Genomic DNA, 23,175 nt, shown 5'->3' with positions numbered 1-23,175 from the left:
AGCATGCCATGGGGTGCGTTTTTGCCAGACAACTTCCCACAGAAACTGGTAGCAACTGGGGGAACCAATTACAATCACAACACCTCTGCAGGCCTGCTCCATGTCCCGTGTACAGGACCTGTTGCAGATGAGGGCAGGTACTCAGCTGGCTCTATGGTCAGATGAAAGTATGGATGATGCTGTAAAGGCTAAACAGAGATAGAATTTCTCATGGAAGTCATGGTTACTGATGTAATTTGAAATACGTCAATAATTATCTTGCAGGCATTTGGAGAAAGTAAATGACTCAGATTACTTCATTTTCCTGAAATGGCCTTTCTCATCCCAAGTAAATATGCATCGTTTTATAAAAGTTATACCTGACTAGTACTCTTAATTACATTTGTTATATATCATTACATTCAAGGTTTCACCTTCTGCATAAAATAGATCTTTTTCTTTCTAAGCCATAGTTTACACATTATTGTATTTATGTTTAAATCTAGTTCTGCTGGTATTCTGTTAAATGCTACATGGAATTAACATAAACAAGAATCAACATCAAGGGTTTTTCTTGACCATTTAAAGAATATTTCTAATGAGCTTTGCCAAAATAGTTAGCAACTCCCTATTCAGTAAACTTGAAATTGTGAAAGTATCATAAAGACAGCATTATCAGAGACGTAAATGGGTTCAAAAAGGACACAGTGCAGAAAAAAAAAAATTCTAATTACAACTCCAAATCTCTTGATACTTGTCCATTCAAACTCTGAAAGTCCAAAAACTCAAAAGCTGATGCTAGTATCTAAATTCAGAATGCTACCCAAGAGAATAATAGTCTTCTCCAATGCACAGACATTTTGTGAATATAAACCAGTTTTCCACGTCTATGTTTTTAGCATTACTTTTTAAACAACACAAAATGGGAAGTAAAAATAGCCCTGGTTCCATTATACAGCAAATGTAGGCAGACCTTTAACTTCAGCATGACTCTATAACAGAAGCTGTCCACCAGTGTCCCTGCACAGCCCTTTTTGCACAATCAAGCTTAAATTAGTAAAGACATATGATGCATTAAGCCATGCACATTACACTGTTCAGGCTTGAAAGCGCCTAATGTTGAGTAAAGTTTCCCACCAGCTGTTTTCGTGTTATTTGTTTAGTGCTCGCATTTGAACTATTACATAACGTGTTGAAATGAAAAATTGGCACATAGAGGTATAACTTTTCTAGAGAAAAAGCCATGTATCATTTGATTTCACAGAGACAGAATAAAACATCTTTAATACAAACTGAAAAAGTGGGGTATAGTAAATGACACCATAGCATCATCCCTTTCAGGAAGTATTCTTATAGTGTAAAGACAGGTCTTCATCATATCAGTGTCATAATTAATGAGATCTCCAAGTCAACATTCGTTTGCCTGCTTTCATAGCCAAAAGCCATTTTGTACACTGACTTACTGCAACATACAAAAAGGAAAGCAGAAAAATTGTAACTGATACATTGCATACCATTTTTGGTTCCAAAGATTTCCAGTGGATGCTACAAAATGTGTATAATATTGAATCAGATAGATCAAATGAGTGTGCATACACACACACAGACAGGATTTATTTCAGCAACACTAACATTTTCCCATTGCATACTTGTGTACACATAGAAATGCAATCTCCTCTGAGACAGAAAAAGGAAGCATAATGATTAGTACACATGACAAGCACCCCAGTCATTAGGCTCTCACTAAATTATTACAGAAATGGGCTGCAGTACAACCAGCTGGTTTTGAAAACTTTGATGGTGTTTGGGGAAAGGGCTGAATGCCTCCTTCTAGGAGAAAACTTGGGGTTAAGATAGCGTAAGTCCATTAAGCCTCTGGAAATGAGTTAAATCTCACCTCTGCTTTCCATGAACTACCTCAAATCGGTTCCTTCTCACTATGCCATCTTCTGTGGATGCCCCTTCTTTGTATGCAGTGTAAAGGGAACATCAGTGTCTAATCTCAGTGTGGCAAAATTCATTAGTGGCCCAAACTTACACAGTAGCAGACTTTTGCATCAGAAAGTGTTGGCAACACAACTCATCCACACCATAAATTGTGCAGCTCCCACAGTGGTCCAGCTGTAAAAGATGAAAACATGATCTTCAGTTGGCATTATTTGAGCCTTTTGTCAGGAAGACAGGAGTTTTCAGCCTTTGGTCACTGCAATGGGTCTTTCACCACTGTATACTTTCATTATTTTAATCTCCATGGGAGACAGATTGCATGCAGGATGAAAACCAAACCAATTCATAATAAGAGGTAAGTCCAAGAACTAGGACCTTTAGTAAGTAGAAAGGCCCAAGGGGATGGAGCTGCCATGATAAATTAATCTTGCCATGTGGCAAGTGAAAAAATAACTTTTTTTTTTTTTTTAAATGCTGCCTAATCATAGCATATATGTGTTTTGCCTAGAGGTAAATGTGGGCTTAGTGTCAGAGTCTAAGCCTTAGTGCATGTAGGTAACACGGGCTTTTGGGACAGGGAGAGGCAAAGTCATCCAGAAGTTACAGTGGGACTTCAGCACAAAGCAAGCTGAGTGGAACCCTTGGAGCTGGGTACCCCACTAACAGCATACCAGGGACAGGAAAGATGGATGCACTGTCCATTCACCCTCACCTGAGCATTGATTTTAAAGTGAAGCAAAACCAGTGGTTTAATTTCTCTCCCTCCCAGATAAGGATTCCAAATAATCTGTGGTCCGTATTTGTGTGTAGTGATAACCTTCTTCAGCGTAGCTAGCAGTAGTCACCAGTGGGAAGCATACATTCACACTAAGTGGTGGAACATTATCCAAGTAGAGACTATCTGTAACATCATATCCAGGGAGTTATATTTTGTTTCAAAGCTTGGAGCACTGGTGAGGGTGAGAACACTCAGAATGAGGCAGAGGGAGATGACACTTTTTCAAAATAAAGAGGTCAGAATTTCTTCAACATCAGTTTCTATGTACTCAACACCCTCTTTTCTATTTTTAAGCACCAGCCAGGCAGGCACTTTTACTGGTAACACGTCCACACAGGTTTCCTTGGCATCCCTCAAATCCTGGCAGCACTATTAGATCTGAATGCTGCACTTTTCCATCAATGGACAAACTACTCTCTTTCCACTCCTTGTAATATTACATGCTCAGAAGACACTTTCATTGACTGACAGATGTCTCCTCCTTCTTCTCCTTCCTTTTACTGCAGTGGGATTGGAAGTTGCACCTCATGAGGGTTAATATTTCTGATTTTCCCACTTACACAACTGAAAAGCAGTCCCATGGAAGAACAACTTTAGGCAAGGGAAGACTACTTTAAAAATACTAAATCCCAGTAAAGAGGAACGTGGAGAAATACTTCAGCACCTCAGTTTAAATTCAGCCCTGTAAAAGCTCACATGAAATATTCATACTTTAATGTCCACAAAGTAGTTTAATCTGATCTGCGGAATCACAACTCTGGCAGTCTAATATGTCCCATGGCCATAGAAAATGCTGAAGCGAGCAGAATATGTCCATATTCCTCTGCAAGAAAAATTCTGACCTGCAGGCTCTGGTGCAAAGTACTCACTAAACACCCTGTATAACTGTTTAATATACGTACCCTCTGGAAATGCTGAAGGCTTTTCTCCTTAGGTGTCTGTCTCTGATCCTAGCAACGGACACTGTTTCTTTGTTCAGTGACCTTATGAATAGAAGCGCTAAGATCCAGAAAAATTGCTAGTAGCATCATGGTCTTTAGTGAAGGCCAGTGATTCTCCACATTTTCCCTAAACATAATTATGTGGAGAAATCCAACTACAGAACTTTTGAGTTCCTCAAAACACTTCCTCTGTCATCACTCCATTGAACCAACACTATTTATTTGCTTTCAAAAGCAACTCTAATTGATTTATCTGTTACTCGGAATAACACCATGATAAATAAATTATCACTTAAACATGATGGATTACCAACATTTCCTTTTCTAATTATATTTATGACATATTACTAGGTCTTGCTTCGTTTAAAAGCTTACATATGTTTTCCTCATCTCTGTAATCTAATCTAAGGTGCAAAGCCTGGATTTGTGCCAGCAAACCCCTTTGTTAATAAACTGCTGCACTAGCAGAGTCCATCTGGAGTTACTGTTCTGCTTGATGTCACATGGCAGATCCTACCTGCACGCAAGATAAAAGGACATTCAAAGCACGTATCTAGGGATAACAGTTTCCTTTGTGATGAACCACAGAGTCACAGCTTGTTAAGTAAGACTGTGACAGTGATAAAAGACAAAGCCATCATTTTATAGCAGAATATGGCCTATCTGTACATGACAAGCCATACTATCTCTGCTCACACATGCTGACATCTCATAATGCATTCTCCCAAGTGCCGGACAGAAATAGTCCCTGAAGACAGCACCACTAGAGAGTAATAGCATACTGCTTATCTAGGAGCAAATGAATGGAAAAAACCTGAAGTGTACAATGTGTCCCTATTAACATCACAGATAAAGGGAGCTTTCAGTTTAAAGTATTTTCTGTTTTCGTTAGAGGTTCAATAGGTTTGGATTCAAACCATAAGGACAATTAAGTTCCCTTCATTTTAAATTATTTTTACTCTTTCAGTTTTATTTTATTTTCTAATGTTGAGGGTAAATTTACAAAAATGTGGTGGGAACCCTCCTTTTTGGAGGGCTATGTGTCCATACTGTGTGTGCAGAGTCTTACGCTGCACTTAACATTCTTCGCACTTGACATCCTCCCAGACTGTCCAAACAACACTAGCTGGTGCTCACAGGCTCCCAACCTGCCCTGCAGGGTGAAAGTCCATGGGAATGTAGGTTAGGGAGAGAGGTAAACTGCCAGGTGGCATAAGGGGACAGCGAGGGGACACTGTCAGCAGAGGTGTCAGTAGGAAACTTGAGGCTGGTACCTTTCTGGGGGAAATGGAAAGACTCGGTGGTTTCCTGGGAAGGAGAGACCAGGGAAGAGTTATCAAGAAGGAAAAGGTGTAGCTTGAAAGAAGAGGGAAATACGTAAAAGGGCTACAAGCCAGCAGGGGAGCATAAGAAAAGAGAAAATCTCTTTTGCATCGAAGGGTACTTCTCAATTAAGTCAGGCCCTTCTCTTGGTTTTAGCCCAAGCCTTGTTATAGTCCACATAAAAATTTTTAATGATATGTTGACCCTGCCAACGATAAAAAGTGCAACCCACCTGAATCTGGGCATAAATTAACCCACCTGTTCTAGTGATCCATGTGAAAACCTCTCTGGCTTCCTAGATTCCCACAAGGACAGTGCAACATAAAAAAAAACCAAACACACACACAAAATAACCCCAGAAAAAAAAAAGAAAGATGCCTAGAGGTAACCCTGGGTGACTGCAAAATTAGTGGTGATGCTGCAATGCAACTGCTGCTTATCAACAAGATGCTGCAAATGGGGTTAACGGGGTGTTCAGCCTGAGTACCGATCCCATGGGCTAACCTGAGAAGTATGCCTGGTGCTGTTGTACATTTGAGACACATTGGCTGCGTTGGCCGGGGGTTGTAAGTCTTTAGAAGTGACAGTGAAAACCTGTCTGCCACTCTCCTCTCGAGTTGCATGGTGCACACATCTCCCTTTCCTACCGTATATGCGATCATCCCCCTCACTGAATCCTTCCACCTGGCACAGCCAAACATCCTGTTTTCCCTTGCACCGTAACTCACCCATAAATACCTGCAGAAGTCACTGGTTAATCACCTTCAAGATTTTCCTCAGTGATACCTACAAAATGTTGACGAAGGCCCATGCCTTAAGGCTGCTGCCTATCAAACTAACCGACATTTCCTGTTTGCTTCTATCCTCCCTGTCTGTTGACTGAATGTCTCTTGTCTTCAGATATAAAAGTTAATTTTTTTGGTAGAGTTGTAATCTAAGTAAGCACAATTAATAACAGCAACGTTAACCAAAGTATTCAACAGTAAGCCTCTTGATGGCCATTTATATTGTTATAGTTAGCTCAGTATTTTTGATTTGTGTCACAACTTTCATTATGTAGATTAATTGATTTTTTCACAAAGATGTGGACATAATCAAATAGACACTTTTTCAAATTTCCTCTCTTATGAGCTCTGGACTTTAAAATCTATGTTGGCACTCAGGTCTCAGTCCTTTATCTCCATTTATGTATTTACAGTACCTTCTTGCTTATCTGCCTGAACACTTCCTGAAGCATCCTCCTTCCATTCTTATTTTCATGCCTTCCTTTATGGGGCTTCTCAGACCTAGAACCTCTCTGTCCCTCCTATGATTTTGTATTGCAGGAACATCTCTCTGCTAAAGGAAACAGCAAAAATATATTCAAAGTCAATATGTTTCAGAAATAAACAACCCTTAAAACATTTCAGGCACTTCACTTGATATTTGACCATCATAGAATACCAGGTTGGAATGGACCTCAAGGATAATATGGTCCAAGCTTTCTTAGGAAAACACGATCTAGACAAGATGGCCCAGAGCCCTGTCCAGCCAAATCTTAAAAGTGTCCAATGTTGGGGAAGGTGTCCAGTGTTGGGGAAAAATCTATATTTGAGTCATACAGAACATGTATACATTACACAATAGATGCGGTACACAAAGGTGTCATGATAATGGATTAGAAAGCTCCCAAAATACTGTGGTTGCTGTAGTGCTGTTGCAGCTGGAGTCCCGCAATCTGTTACACCCCAGCTAATAAACGATATGCCTCAGCTTCATATGAGCTTGGACAGACAGCCTCCAGTTCCAGACCTACCTCCACTCACAATTAATTTGATATCTCCACTCCTTCACTGGTGCAGTACAGATACAGCCCTAGTTGGTCTGACATAGGTCTCTATCCTGTAAAGCCTTAGGTATGCATTTACCTGGCTATTAAGGATATACAATGCTTTGTCTCGTCTTATTTTACTATGGGCAATGGCCATGTTTTTGAAAGCTCTCAGTCCTGAAGTTGTATGTTTATGTGAGAGTTCCAGTTTTCATTTGAAGAGAAACTCTTTAACCTTTAAAGAAGAATTTTGAAAAATCTGAATTCATATATAGAGAACTCACTTTATCTTCTGGGGTTTTTTTGTGATTCTTGTGATTTCCTGATGTTTTTCTGATTTTTCAGCAATTGTAATTATTTTTGGATACCCTGTTCTTGGTGTTTTACAAGTGGAGTTATCTCAACTAAAGTACTTTGTTGACTTGAAGCAGATGAATTTTAACTTGTAAGTTCATTACGAAGATAATTTTTATTCACACATTCTGATCATAGACATAAATTGCAAAAGTATCATCCAAACATTAAATTATCAAGAATATGAGATTTTTGATAATACATTTTGAAATGTTATATCTTATCTGTTTTCTTCTAGCCAAGCCATCATATGCTTTTGAAGTTGGAATGGATACATTGCTTTATGAAGACAATCATCCTTTTACCTGAAAAATAATTTTTTTTAGAGATTTGTAAAGTATAACTAGCTTTTTCTTGGAGTTTTTAAGCTTTCTACACACCATGGTTCCAGTCTGGATTACAAGTGCCAAAATGCCACAAAAAAGACTGTTCCCTCGGTATTTTTGGCTTAGTGAGAGACAGAAAGTGCTGAAAATTTTGTTAGAAAAAAAGCCATAGTGAGAATTCCTGCTCAGCTTTTAGATCAAAAAGCCTGATTAAGCACAAAAGGTTTGGGGAAGTTTTTCAAACTGAACTGATGCTATAAACCTACTGAATTTTGCTGAACAATTTAGTGAATACTGCCTGAACGGATTGAGTACTGTCTCATCTATGGCCAGTTTTAATAACTTTGGGAGGGCTTTGTATATATTTATAATGGGAGAGCCTGTAGCCTAAATCTGCCCTCATTGACCTTTGCTGTTGGGTGAGTATGAACCTGCAGAAAATATGCTTATTGATATTTGAACCTTGCAATTGCCATCATTGTTAGCTCTACTTTTGTTTCTCTTATTAAGGAGCTCCAAAAGTTACATGGGAAAATGACAAATGTTAGAGAGGTTTCCCATGCAGGGCAGGAGCTCTGGGCTCTTTCTGTGGCTCTTCACGAGGCAGAGGCTGCCACAGTGGTCAGGTTTCACTCTGCCCAACGTAACGTAGGATCTGGGAATCAGAATTTACCACATCTTCAATGGCAGGGCACGAAGAGGCAACCTGTAATACCAGAACACTTTGTTTAACAGAGACATGGATGGATAGAAGCAGTGAGGACTAGGGTTGGATGCTCAGAGTAGTATTTTCCATTCTTCTGTTGTTTCTCCATACAAGGTGTTCCAGGTTCACTGCCGACTCAGAGCAGAAGCAACGCATGGCTCAGGAACAATCACTGGCATGTGTTTGAGGTGACTCTGGTCATCCCTTTACCTTGATCCTGATCATGTAGGTTTTCTTTCCAAAAGATGTCTGAATACTCCAAATTGCACACAAGGTTGTTGGTTTTTTTTTTTTCCTACAGCAACATTGATCAGAGTTCATGAATTTGCAACACACTAGTTACTCATGTAGGCGCTCAGTGCACAGTGAATGTGAGATAAACTCCTCCATGTCAAAAGCTAAGGTGTGAACTTATGGAGGCTTTTTGGAAGTGGAGTAAATTACTTCAAACTTTATGCTAGCGAAGAGAATCCACAAAAGGAGTTAATATGGAGTAGCTTATGAGCTTTAAATTCACAGTTCATTTTTTTTTCTTTATGGTACCTTTTCATTTAGAGAAGCATTCAGACATTTTGCTTCAGCGAGTCTTAGTTCATAAAGTGTTTAGTCTCCTCAAAAAATGTAATGTAGTTCTCCTGCATTTTCTTCTGCGATCCTTCTCCTTAAACTGAACTACACATTTTGCAGGTAGTTCTGATTCAAAATAACAGAGAAAAATAATACATATATTCAGAGGTAATGAGACATTTCTATTGAAAAATAAATATAGTGTTAACATGGATCATTGATGTATGTTACTGACAGTTGAAATACAGGGAAAGTTTAGTTTTATTATATTAATAATGGTGAAAGTCTTATGTAACTTCCCATAGTTTAGGTCTTGCATCTCGCCTGGCATCTTGCCTGGCTCCCAGCCTTTAATAAGTTCAAAACCAAGGGAATCTTGCCTCTTGAAAAGCAGGAGCTTCCAAAGCCAGTACTCCCTGGCTGGGAAGAGCACAGCAAGAGAAGCAGTTCCCACCACATCCTGCTGTTATTCCAGATGCACAAGAATTTTTAAAAGCACACAAAATAATTCAGGTCAGTATGGACCTTGGCAGGTCTTCAGTTGAATCTCTTGCTCAAAGCAGGGTCAACTGTGTGATCGGACCAGGTTGCTCAGTATTTTATCCAGTCTCGTCTTGACAATCTCCAGGGATGAAGCCTGCCCAAAATCACCTGCAAAAAAGCAGGCTTCTAGCCATATTTTAAAATATTTCATTCTAATTTCCCCTTCTTTTAAAGTGCTCAAGGAGGTAGAGTGCTACTGAACTTGTCAACCTTTTTAATATGAAATCTGCTGAAGCATAGAGGAAGTGAGGATGCTTACTTAGACAAGGTGTCCCAGGCTAGAAAACACATGTAATAGAAAACTAGGGAAAACAAGGCTTTTTCAGAGTCTTCAAAGGATTAACAAGAAGGTAGTTTCATCACTTTCCACGAGGACCTAATGCAAAGCATTTTACCCAGAATTCCCAGCTTTTCACCATTGGTTTACAGCAATAATCTTCCTATAAAAACTAATTGTTACAGACACAGCCTTTGGTAAAAGATAAAAGATCAGCCAATTGGATAGAGCTCAGTGACTCTAAGCAGAAAATAAAAAATAAACCACAGTAAATAAATTGCCTTGAATGTCTTGTAATTATTTCTTTCAGTCGCAGTGCTGTATTAGATTACTATAGGTATGAAGTCCTTTAAATATGATCACATACAGCACAATTTGAGGTGTTTAACTGAACAGTGATCAACTGGTACATTCTTTGTAAGTACAGCTTCATTACTTCATACCTGATTTTCCAAAGTGCTGAGCACCTGCAGCTCCCACTGGCTTCATTTGCAGTAACCACAGTTACCTGGGAAATCAGGTCAGCTCATGCCCATGCTCACATGGCAAGGCCACAGTTTTCAGTGGGAAACTATTTTACTTTGCTACACCTTCTGCTAAGAAGCGTCTATTTGTCCACAGCAGATGCTGGAGTCATGTCCTTTATAGCTGCCAACATCCCAGATCAGTTCCCAAGCTTACCTAGTTAGAGGAGAATGAGGGTTGTCATGCTGGAAAGTAGCTTAAAAATAGGGGTCTGGTGCAGGGCCTAACCACAGCTTCCCAATTATTCGCTTCTGTAAGCTGATAGCAAGGAAAAATAAAATGTGAACAGATGTTTCCTTCTGCCCTGCTCTGGATTCTGGCCAGACAGACTATCTGAGCAGGTGTAATATAAGCAGCCACCCTTTTCTAGGGGTACAAACATTTATTCACAGGAACAGGGGGAATGAAAGGAAAAAGGTAAAAGAACTAGGACTCTGAAAAGGACATTTTTTTCTTAGAGCAGCCTGCGAAGTGACACAACTTTTCACCTAGCTGTGTGCAGAGGCACCATCTGAAAATCCGTACTTGTGCTACATAGTCTGAAGCACTTGGACAAATCAGGGTAACACTGAGAGGTCCTTGTTTCAGTGGTTCTGCAGAGTATAACTGGAGATTAGGAAAATAATTATACATTGTAAAAAGAGTGTATATGACATTAATTGAGATTAGAAAAAGCTAACAACGTCTGGGGATAAAAAATGGTGTTATCCCAAATTCTCATTAATAGCATCCAATTACCGTCTGTGGTTATATAACTGTTCATCTCACTATGTGGCCACTTATTGCTGAAGTCTGTTGCTGCTCAGCATAAATTGCAGAGAGCACAGTGTGTAAAGGCACTAATGGCATTTACTTTGCATTTTGCAGTACAAGGATAAACAAAAACATAGTCTGAAACAAAATTAAAGCCGGGGGGAGGGGTTATTCTGAGCAAATTTTGTTAATTTTGTATGTTGTAAAATAAGCTGAGTTTTGTTTTTGTAGCAAAAACATATGGTTGTCATGGGGCATAAAAGAAAGTAAATGTTTTCTGGTTTAAATATGTAGTAAAAACCAGAACACTATCACATTAAACATACCATTAATTTTAGAGGGTTTTTTTCTCCTGAATGCGATACAAACCAGGAAACCTTACAGAGATCAAAGTGCTCATCATTAGAATATGGGAACTTTTGCTGAGAGGTCTGTGTGTGGGCACTGACCAAACAAAATGTCAATGAGCCTCTGCTGATAAGAACAAGCAGAGATAAAGTAGGCAGAAAGATCTGTGAGTCAGTAAATACTGCAAACAAACAATCATAACAGGTCAGGCAATTACCAGAAGAAGAAAACCACCAGTAAGTCCAGCAAATAAAATGTGATCCTTTCATAAGCCACAGACATGAGAGGGAATGGCAGTAGACTAAAGCTGGAGTTCACAGGATATTAACCTTGCTGGATGGAGGGCTGATGATTGCTGTTGCATCAAATCCAACAAACAACCTGTTTGTACAGCAAAATACCTATTTTCTTTGTAGAAAGGAAAACAGAATGAAGAGTAAAGCTACTGTGAGAACCAAAGAAGCAGAATCAATGAGCCAAAACATGAGGGAACAGTTGCAAACTGAAACAATAAATAGAAGAGTTATGAAAGACCAAAACCGTAGACCGAAGCAGCAGGAGAAAAAAAGAATAGGCTGTAATGACTTCTGAGGGGATAGTTTTTCATTTCTTTCATGGTTAATGGCAAGATTTCATTGACCCCTGCTGCAAGAGGATCAGGCTTCTTAGGCAGAAACAAAAATGGCTGAAAAAGGACAAGAAGTAGAACAAGTAGTGAAAGGATTCACTAAAAAAAAAAAAAAGAGCCAATAAATAACTCTAATTCTTTCCCCATTATAAGCAGAATTTCTGCCTATGTTGTAATGGAGATTTCAATTTGCTGTTATCTACTGAAAAATAATAATTTAACAAGAAGTCACCACAGGGGTTTTTGTCATAAAGAACAAAACATCCAACAACTCATTCTCACAATAATAGCAATTTGTAATCCACAAGATGCTATCTGCAGTCTGAAAGTTCACAGCTGATGCTCAGCTCATTCCAAGTGCTTGTGAAACACAAACTGCTTCCCAGAATGTAGTACATAAAGGTAATCCCAAGGAAACTGACATTAAGTGATATTTGCCAACATTTATCCACATAGGGAAAATGCCTCCTGAATTATGAAAATGAGCATTTATCATGCGTAACAACAAATAGCCAAACTGAGATTTCTGGAGACAACCCAGACCCTCAGTTTTATTCAAAATATTTGTTTGATGAACCCTGACAAAGTAATAACACACTTTACTGAGATAAAAGCAGTATTCTAAAATCAAAACTAAGCCTTGTAAGTTAGCTACTATTCTGCTTTACCCAACAGAGCCTCAGTACATAAATTCAGTCTTTTTCATCAAATATTTAACATGTGCCTTTCAATATGCATATTAACTTAACAGGGATAAGATGTTATAATACATACTGAACATGTTTGCAAACAACAGCTTTTGTCAAAGTTGATTATTTTCTTGATAGAATTAAAAAATCAATAGAGGAAAGCGAAGCAGTAGATGTAATATATTTAAATTTATAATATATTTAAATTTAAATTTTAGAAAGCCCTTTAAAAACAGTTCAGGAAGTTTTACGAGTAAAACAATGTGAAGTGGCTTACATGAAAGGATTCTGAGATTTAGATCTTAAGTGAGGGATCTCAATATGTGTAAAAGCATCAGAATAATGTAAGAGGCTATCCAGGATTTACAAGAAAATGACATTCGCATTTTTCTTCTAAGGAGCAAGAAAAACAATATTATTATGACTAAACAAGGTATATATATTATCCTAGAGAGATACACAATGACAATTTAATTTTAAAATTACAAGTTAATAGTCTCAAGAAAAAGTTTCAAAAATATATGTCAGAAAAAGTAAAAATCTATGAAGACAGACATTTGTAAGAAGACTGGATAAAAACTCAAACATAAATTTTTAGTGTAATACAGGAATAAAATTTAAAAGTACATACTGCTCAATTTCTGTTAAATCTCACTACCAGATAGATGTACAAAGGTAAGAAATGCCCTAGAAAAAAGATATCTAAACATGATCAAAGGCTCAGAAGGAAATAACCAATGTGTAATGCTAGCTGAAACATTCAGAAAAAAACTAAAATACAAATCCAGAGAAGAACTTCAAAAGAAAATGTTTCTAATATGGAATTCCCCCAACCTTACAATTACCTTCTTAAAATCTGAGATATTTCCAGAGGAAAAATAAAATAGGTATGGGTAAGGAGCTAAACTAACTTGAGGACAGAGGCTAACCACACACATCGAATATACATTTTAGGTACCTGAAGCCAATAATGGACCCCAAAAATTCACATATTGCTTCCCTTGGCTTCTACACATAACTAGTCAGGGTAATTTCTAGGTGCTCCATCCGGAATGCCGCAGGCTACAGCATGGTAGTCTCTCCTTGGCAGGAGACCCCAGTGCTCCTTTCCACAGGATGGCACAGCTGCAACAGAAGGTAAAGGGCTTCTCTTCTCTTTGCTGACGATGCAGCTGGTGGCCTGATTAGGGGTGGAAGCACTTTCCTTTGAGACAGAAGTTATGTGTTTAATGCTCTCTGATGGAGGAAGAAACTGAACTTAGACCTTAATTTGTGAGCTGGTGAATGCTAGAATCTGATAGAAAAAGTGAACAGCATCATCATTTTCTCTTTGACTTAAAGAAGGGAAGACTGCAGGAAGAGGCAGCCTGTTTCTGTAGATGTGCTCTTGGCATGCTGCAAAGAAACCTCTTAGGTTAAATCTCAGAGTAGATTCAAGCAAAGGAATGTATACTGCTGAGGTTCCAGTCATATTTAGAAGGAAAATAAGTAGTAAGATGACTACATAGGCATCATCTGTTCTGAGCATCCACAGTAGCACAAGTCTAGGTGCTTAGGGATTTTGAGATGGAACAGGGAGTTCCTTATCGAACTTAGGCTCCCTAAAGGTTAAATAGTGGCTGAATGGATTGAGGTAATTTGTATCTATCCAACTGTTGTTTTAGGTGCCTAAATCCTTTTCTGGATCTGGCCCAGGAGTGAGCAGAGAGTTGTGCAGCAAAGTGCTCTGCTTTTACAGAAAATCAATGCCTACCTCCCATTTTTTCATTTAGAAGATGCTCTCCCAGCATCGGTATAGCTTGCCATTGTACAACTAATTGAACACATTATAAATGCTTAAAGATATCAAGGGCGTTAAGAAGGAGGAAACACAATTATTTAGTCTAGTACAAGAAAGTATGAAAATCAGAAGAAAATTCATGTCTGTAGGAATTATTTGAGAGTGAACTGCATTCAGGTGAGGAACAGTCTTCTTACTGAAATGGCAGAAGCTTCAGCATTTCCATTATTTAAAATGAGAATAAACATGACTGCTAAGTAGAAGAAACATAGCATTGATGGGCAGGCTGATGTAGTGTGTCATCTCTTCCTCTAATTGATGTCACTCTATTTTCTGTTTTGAATATATGATTTTGGAGCAATTAGTGATTATCAGAGAAGCCTGTGGGAACATGACCTGACATGGGACTGCTGTTTGCTTGCCAGCAACTTCTGAATTATCAGTTTTTACTCATTTGATCCAAGATGATAAATGCCTGACTGAGACCTTCTGAAGTTAATATTTTTCTCAGAAGTAAATAGAATAATGAACATAGAGCTACATGACAGAACAGCTTTTTGAAAAACAGTGATGAAGCCTACTAGACAATGAATAGTACAAATACTTTAAAGGGAACACCCATTATCCAAGGTAGAGGAAATGTGGAGCTCCAGTGTTCTTTGGAAACATTTTTTCTTACCTTGGGAAGGTTTTACAGTACTGCAGGTTGACCACCAAGCACTAAACTGTTCTTTGCTCAGAAGTTGGCATTACACAGCTCAGGAAGCTCTGTCCGAACAGAGAAAGCCACTCACCTCTGAAGCTACATCTGCTTTTCTTCAGGGTAACTTCTTCCATTGAGGAAGTTATCTTACAGCCAGTCTGACTGGCAAAGCAAATCAATTTTAGAATACATTCATATATTTAGATACAAAGACCAACAAGAATATAAGGAAACAGATAATTGGCAGGCATTATATACAAAGTTGGCTGACCTATTTCACTCAAAATGTCTTCCCTAACAAATAACACATTTAGGAAAAAAAAAGGCTTTGCAAGTTATTCATGTCATTCACTTTTCTTTTTACATATTTTTAAAATCTTCATTTACTAAATGCCTTATATTTTTACCAAAATACATGGGTTGTCATTAAACAAAAAGTAAAAATATGGAATCTCTATTGATAAAATAGAAAATGGAAAGAAAAATGGGAAATGGGTCAATCTTGAACTCCATGAAATAGAAAGAGCTTTAAAATGTCAGAACACTAGATGCATTTTGACAGGTAAACATAGTTAACCATATCAGTAGTGAAAAGTTCATTGTATAGACTTCCAAAAAGATAAGCAAATAAAAGAAACATAAACTTATTTTTCTTTTACTTTCTCTTTTTTTTTTAAGCCAAACTTACCTTTTTTTAGACCCTGACAATCTTTTTGAATGCATGGACAAGCTGTAATCAGTTTGCATTTCATCTGTAGAGTTCTCTGTGACTCTGATTATAAATTATTTAAAGCAAAATTACTTCCCTTTGCAAGAGATTTTAGGAACCTGGTGGATACAAGCCTACACAGGAGCATCTGAAAGTTTCTATTTATTCACATCACAGCAAAGGCTTTAAAAACCATTGAGTAATAATGGTTCAAAATGATGATTTTCTGTCCTTGTATATCTGTTATATTAATAGCTTGCTAAACAGTATAAAGGATGGTATTTCCTTTGTAGAGCCCACTAAAAGACAGAATGAATTCCAGAAGGCAATACAGATTCACTTTCAGACAAGGAGTATTTCACATGAAAGATACTGTATTAATTTTCCACATACTTACCGAGCTGTTAGGAAAAAAAAAAAATAACCAAGGATTTGTGTAGCCCTCTTAACTGGAATATCTGAATGCCTCCTTATTTTTTAAAAACATTCATTTTACTAATTGGAAACAAAGACACACAGAAACATAACTGGCCTTTGGCTTCACCGGCTGCAGACAGCCAAATGCAGGTCTGTCAAAATCAAAGCCAATGTCTTAAGGTGCCTGGACACGGCTGCAATATGAGTGGAAGAGTGCACAGCAGCACGGTCACTCCCCCCACATTATACATCCCATGCTCCATTGGAAAAGCTTAGGCGTGATGGCTACGTCTTCTGCACCCATTCCATGCGAGCTTTCTGCTTCTAAAGGCAGTGGTTATACTAAGCAGTCTTCTTCTCCTTAAAGGTAGAAGAGCATTTGACAGGGAGGTGACTGGCAGTCAGTAAGTACACACTGGAGATGAGTTATGAAGGAATGAACACAGCCTGTTTCTTAACCCCATCACATTTCTCTTTCAGTATTAATGGGAGGACGACTGAGGTCTGTGCCTACAAACGTTGCTGTTTCATGCTCTGCCATGCCATTAAGGAATAAAGATTTCCCCAAAAAAAATTAGAAGGATAAGTGCCTGGTATAATGACTTTCACTATTCCTCCTTCATTCTTAAAACAGTATTTTAAAAAAGAAGAGCAAGCTGGATATGAGGCACCAGAGCAGCGATGGCTGCAGAAGCTCAGCTCAGATGTTCTTGTGCTCTGTGGGCCAGTGCAGTTCAAGGTAATAAGAACATAAACTTCCTCCTGGAGAACAATCTCTTTTCAGGAAGACTGTTGACAACATAAGTCCATGGCATGTCCATACTTGTATATTGCTGAATAAATGTGTTTCCTAATGAGTTTTGACTATATTACATAAATTTGCATGAATTCTGGCAATTCTGGCTTTGTGTTCGCTGTATAATCACACATCTCATGACAGATATAAGATTCTGCATAAAATACACATTATCTGAACTAGTGCCCTATGAAGAAAGCGGCAAGAACAAAATAATCACAGATTTCTTTGGATTAGAAACCAAATATCTTGGGTTGTGTAGATACACGTTTTATTTGTGTCTTCATGACTACAAATAGTTTATTCTATGTTAGTGATAACCAAGACCGTTGAAAGATTCTTCATTATCTGTCAGAGTTAGTCAAATAAAAATGTCCATTGAAATAATCAGTGATTATGCCCCCATCAATCACTGAGTAAATTATTCACAATTTTTCCCTGTTCCATAAATTCACTGCAGTCATTAAACACAAAAAGAATCAAGATCTTTTTCTAGCAAACTCAGATAAATTATCCACAAATATTTGTTCAGTTAACCAACTCTGCTACCTGTCATGTCTCTGAGCAGATGTTAAGTATTCCCCTGTCTCCCTTCCCAAGCAAATTAATATCTAGTTGCACAATTTTCTCTGTGCCACAGTTACATGATTTTCATCTCACTTTCTTACCTGAGGCCAGGTGGTGGTTCAGAGCAGGTGACCTGCAGTCACATTGCTTTATTCTTATTCAAATAAACATTCTTCAACCATGAACAAAGAATTATTTTTGTTCTTTCCTTAGTTCTCTTCTAGTTTCATTCCCATTAAAGATACCACTTGTAAGCATACCTTGCAAGGCAAAAAACCCCCCAAACTTGATCAGTTTAACTACTTTCTATCTGATGGGTTATTCACTTTCTCTGCTCAAAGGTGTTTAATGGGTGTTTTCCAAACAGTAGTATTTTTATCTTATATGAAATATTTAAAGAGTATGTCCTAAAATCTGTTTTCAAGCCTAAGACAATCAGGGCTGGATTGAGTTAGCTCAGGATGCTCTGTGCTGTATTTCCAAATCTTAACCCAGGCAGCACCTCTTTGCTGTATTGGTGTCATAAAGGCAGAAAGACTTCATCCTTTCCCATAAATGCATGGGCATTTTTACTCCTTCTAAAAGAATACAAACCCTTCTTTTTGGAGGAACTGGGAAAAGGAACAGGAATTTATAGTTCTAACACTTACCCCAAGAAGCTACAGCAGCTCATGGGGTCAGGGAAACACGAGGACAGGTGATGAGGCTTTTCCTGTTGTTCTAACACAGCAGAAAATACCCTCTGTTGGGTTGGTAATAGCAGGGCTCCACCGTGTCTTACTTTTCTTAAGTAGTTTAGTCTGCTTAAATGTACATAACCTGGCATTCCTGCTAAAAGAGAAAGTTTTTTCCTCCACCATCTCTTTTTCTAGGTTGATTTCAACCTGGACTGTGAGTACATGAACACTTGTGCTGACATACGGGAGTAGGCGGCACAGGAGCAAAACAAGGAGACAGAGATGGGAAAGGCTGGATTTTTGGGAAGCAAATATATTTAGTGCCAGCTTCTGAAGATGTTAAAGTTAGCACCCTAAGGCAGTGGTGCCCTGAATCACCTCAGAGGTACTACCTAAAACTGTCATCAAACTCGGTAATAAAGCTTTGCTTTGCTACAATGAGAAAGCAATACTTATGCTGATTTAATGAAGGATGAGACACTTAAGTACTCTTAAACAGTTCCCAAATCTGAACATCATGCAAAAAATCTAAAATTGCTTTGCTTTAATCCAGAACTGGATATTACAAAGATGCTGTTGTAATGATCTGACTGGAATCACTGCTGTTTCAGTGGCAGTACAGAGTCATAGATTTTTATCTTCTGATGCTTCGTATGGGGGGTGTATCCTTAAATGCAGGCCACTGACTTGTTTCAGTGTTTTTCTGAGAGTCAAGACTGTATCAGCTTTCATGTGGACACATTTCAGAAATTTGGGTTTTCAATAAAGGTTAAAGAATTGGGCCAGGTATCTCGGTAATACAAAGTGGCACAGCCCTGTCGAAATGAACACATCCGTGATCTTTTATTCCATACAAGGATGCACTTTATAAAAATATACTTCTAATACTTTGTGATGTTCAGGGATTTAAAGTAGTAAGAAATGGATTTTCTGTCAAATTGGGTGGCCGTAGAAGAAAGAAAAGCATGAATAATGCTTATAATCCCTTTAAATCCCTAATCAGTCACAGTTTTCAATTGATTGTTATGGTCTTGGACATTTCAGCGGTATCTGACACCACTGAATAACACTGAATTGCTTAGAGCTTATGCCAGGTTGATACAAAAAATCACTTAATTTATTTACCTGCCCATGTGCATGATTTTCCTTATGGCAATTTTTGTTCTTTTTTCACCTTATTCTTTTCACGTATCCAGGGAATTCCCTTTTAGTCTATTTTTATCCAGTGTTTCTATGCACCCTTTGTGTGAAATACTCTAACTGTGCACAGTTTGGCTTTCACTTATTCAATTGCCACACATTCATTTCATGATCAAAGTTGACAACTGTTTATCTTGCCTATATTTTTAATCTAATGCTAGCTAATATCTAACTCCACAGGTCAGATAAAGCTTTCCTGATTGATGTTGTGTCACTATGATGAAATTCAGATGATAATTAGGGAATATACCTTTATAAGGAGTCTCTTATTCGTATTCCACCTTGCTATTTACCCTAGTATTTTCATAGTGATTAGCATGATTTAGCTGAAAGCTCCTTGTGAACGCTTAGTTTTCTAATTAAAAATTGTGTATTTGATCCATTTCTTTAAAATGCTTATAGAATAAAATGCAATCAATGCCACAGAACAGCATTTTCATAGGCCCAAATGTTTGTACTCTTTACATAGCAATGGATAACAATATCTTAAAAATAATTCTAAAATTCTTGCTTACTTAAATACCAAAAATGATTTGTCTCTTTAGAAATTTTAAAAAAGGGTGGGGCGGGGAAAAGAAATTATTTTCCCATTTGCTCTATGCTGATATGAGCCAAGAACCAAGGCAATACGGGCATAAAAAAAGAGGAGAAATCTGGGTCATACATAAATACATAGAGACAAGTACCTGAAAGTTTTAATTTATGTTCATCCAAGTATGCAGTAGTAATAACCAGGTTAGGCCTATCAGCTTGTTGGAGTTTTTCCTTGACAATTTAAATAATGAGAATAATGACATGAAATCTAAAATATGCATACCCTGCACAGCAGTACCCTTCTTGTTGCTTCTATTTGTTTAGTAAGTCAATTCACAAGCAAGATGAATATAAATATTAAATTCTTCACATTCCCTATTTATTCATTTCTGTTTATTTTTAATGCCTTTGGCTGGTGACTGAATTGGCAATAGCTTTGCTTTTAAGTGCAGGTCCTATGCACTTCATTCCAAAATGTTAAATTATCACTGCTTGGTTTCTTTTCAGGTTGCTGGGTACATGCCATTTAAGAATGTAAACACCCAGCAGACATGATGTAAACATGCAGGGATTTTAGTCAACACGCTCTTTGGGATTCCCTTCACATTAGCAAGGACAGCACAGACAACTGCCAGCTTCAGTTGTTTAAATCTTTTAAAATCTGGGACACATATTCAGGAAAACTACATTTCTCTTTAAATAAACATTTTCTGTTAGAGCTTTCTTACCCAGACTTGCATAGCACATTTATTTCCCTGGGTCATTTTCCATTTTACAGTAAATAGATTATAGCAACAGCATAGCAATCTGATAGCAGCTTTTCCCTCCATCAATAGTATTTGGATTTCCCTCCATCAATAGTATTGTATCAGGAATAGTACGGCCAGCAGAACTAGGGAAGTGATCATCCCCCTATCCCCCTGTGAGGGGGCTGATCACCCCCCTATTCCCCTGGTGAGGCCGCACCTCGAGTACTGTGTTCAGTTTTGGGTAAGAATAACATTGAGGTCATGCAGCATGTCCAGAGAAGAGCAACAAAGTGGTGAAGGATCTAGAGCACAAGTCTTATGAGGAGTGGGGGTGGAGCCTCTTATGAAGAGGCTTATGGGGTGTTCTCCCAAATAACAGGCATTACGACAAGAGGAAATGACCTCAGGTTGCACCAGGGGAGGTTTAGATTGGATATTAGGAAAAATTTATCGTCAAGCACTGGAACATGCTGCCCAGAGAAGTGGTTAAGTCACCATCCCTGCAGGTATTTAAAAATAGTGTAGATGTGGCGCTGGGGGACATGGTTTAGTGGTGGATTTGGCAGTGTTAGGTTAATGGTTGGACTTGATGATCTTAAAGGTCTCTTGCAACCTAAATGATTCTATGATTTCAATTTAAAGATGAGGATTCAAAATCAGTATTGAAGGTACATGCTCTCTCTTTTTAGGCTAATCAGTGTACCAGGACATAAATCATCAGCTTTGTTAGTTTAGTAACACTGAATGTAAAATTAAAAAAAAAAAACTGGCACTGTGTCTTTTAAATTGCTCTTCAGGTGTGGCTCCAAAGTTGCATGCACTTAAAGCCAGCTTTACTGTCTGACCATATCACTTTCCTACAGGAATGGTGTTGGCGCCAGCACTGTGTGCCTAACTGGTACCCACGGAGAGGGTCATCCCCATTGTATCATGAGAAGACTAGGATCTTCTATGACACCATTGAGCTTGAGTCAGCATTCCAAGACAAAAATCTAACTAAAGTAGACTGAAAAAGAAGGACTCACATAAAGCTGCTGCATCCATTCAGGTTTCTTGAGTCTTAGATATCCCTGGAAGGCAAAGCTGGTGTTCTTGCTATCACATTTTTTTTTATTCTCTTTTTCTTCCTGCTTTTTTATTCTCTCACTTTGTCCTTGAATTCTCTGTTAGAAAAACAAAGTTCAGTTTAGCTGGTTAACAGGTATGGGTTCATGTCTGTACCTGCATTGGTTAACAGTATGGTGGTAAATTAGTCAGGCATGAGTTTGTACCAAAACCAGATAGTGAAGGAAACTTGCTTTCCTTCTAGGAAGGTAAATTTTCATCCAAAGAAATGAAAGAATGAGTATATGAATCTCAAAATGCAACCATCATGCCTGGCTTACGTTATTGTTACTATCACCATTCTTTAAAATTCCCAGTTTGCTGCCACTTTTCATCATCAGAATACAGAAACCTGCTGCAGTGGTAACTTGTTAAATGGAAACTTACTATAAAATACATACAAAATGCAATTACTATCATAAAATACACTGGAGTACAATTTAATTTCTCTGATAAAACTTCATATTCTGTTTTCTGACATTCTTGGCCAATTGATTTAAACAATGTAGGCTTCACGTTATTTTAAGAAATTAGAAATTCTGTTTTACTACTGTAAGAGATTGCATTTAGGTTCCAGACCTATGAAGATTTATGCACGTATTGCACCTCAAGTTATGATTTAAGTCCAGGTTATTTAAAGTTATATTTGGGTATGGGAGGTTGTAGGACTTGGTGGGAACTTGTAGTGTAATCTACATGAAATAACTAGGAGTAGCACTTAAATAAAAATGAACTGTTTATTTTAGCATGAAAAACTCAAAAAAAATCAGCAAAGAGATGAATTGGTGCAGCTGATAGGCCTTCAGGGCCAGTGGAAGCCCCTGTAAATCAGTTATGAACTTCAGTAGTAAAACAGGGCAGGAGAATATTTATGTTCCTTCCTATTTTCCTCTTTCTGCTCTGCAAATAAAGAGAAATCACCAATTTCTAACATTTCTCAAGCTAGAAATATCAATTTAGAAAAAACAGGTATATGATCAGAAGACCGCAACTAAACTCTGCCAAACAGTTACACTACAGTATAGTATATGGAAGTATTATGCTTTTATATACATATATACATACATTATTATGGTGTGTAGTATACACAGTACAAACATGTATATATACGTGCATGCACATGTATATGTAACGTAAACGGAAGTTCATAAGCTGTCCTTGAGATAGATCGTGTCAGTAGGACACTTTAGGGCCTGTTGACTTAGGCAAAGGTTTAGATGGGGGATAGAAATCTTCACTGTGGCCAGGTGTACATACTTATCATATGACTGTGTGCAAAAGGTGAGGAGAAAATATACAAAGCTGGCCAAGCTCAAATGAATAGCCTGGCTGGGCCATGATCCGTGACCTTCAGTAGCTGCCACGGGCCTTCATGGATGATTTCTGAATAACACAGCCCAGAGTAATTACATACTTGCAGATTACTTGTTCCTGTGATCATAATT

Source organism: Calidris pugnax, unplaced genomic scaffold, assembly GCF_001431845.1.
Source record: "Calidris pugnax isolate Ruff unplaced genomic scaffold, ASM143184v1 scaffold103, whole genome shotgun sequence".
Taxonomy (NCBI): domain Eukaryota; kingdom Metazoa; phylum Chordata; class Aves; order Charadriiformes; family Scolopacidae; genus Calidris; species Calidris pugnax.
The sequence above is the reverse complement of the archived record's forward strand: the minus strand, read 5'-3'. Positions refer to the sequence as shown.